Raw genomic sequence first — 514 nt, 5'->3', positions numbered from 1 at the left:
AGGTTTATATGAAACAACATGAAGGTTTCTCCTCTAGTGTTGGTGAACACTTGGTTTGCAAGCTTAGGAAGTCTATATACGGCTTAAAATAAGCCTCCCGCCAATGGTATTTTAAATTTCATGAAGTGATTTCTTCATTCGGATTTGTTGAAAATCTCATGGATCAATGCATATACCAGAAGGTTAGTGGGAGTAAAATATGTTTCCTTGTTTTATATGTAGATGATATTTTGCTTGCAACCAACGACAAGGGTTTACTACATGAGGTGAAACAATTCCTTTCTAAAAATTTTGATATGAAGGATATGGGTGAAGCATCTTATGTCATTGGCATTAAGATCCATAGAGATAGACCTCGAGGCATTTTAGGTCTATCACAAGAAACCTATATTGATAAACTTTTAGAAAGATTTCGGATGAAGGATTGTTCACCAAGTGTTGCTCCCATTGTGAAAGGTGATAGGTTCAATTTGAACCAATGCCCAAAGAACAAGGAATCAATGAAAAACATCTC

Source organism: Musa acuminata, chromosome BXJ3-5 (assembly GCF_036884655.1).
Source record: "Musa acuminata AAA Group cultivar baxijiao chromosome BXJ3-5, Cavendish_Baxijiao_AAA, whole genome shotgun sequence".
NCBI classification, from domain to species: Eukaryota; Viridiplantae; Streptophyta; class Magnoliopsida; order Zingiberales; family Musaceae; genus Musa; species Musa acuminata.
The sequence above is the reverse complement of the archived record's forward strand: the minus strand, read 5'-3'. Positions refer to the sequence as shown.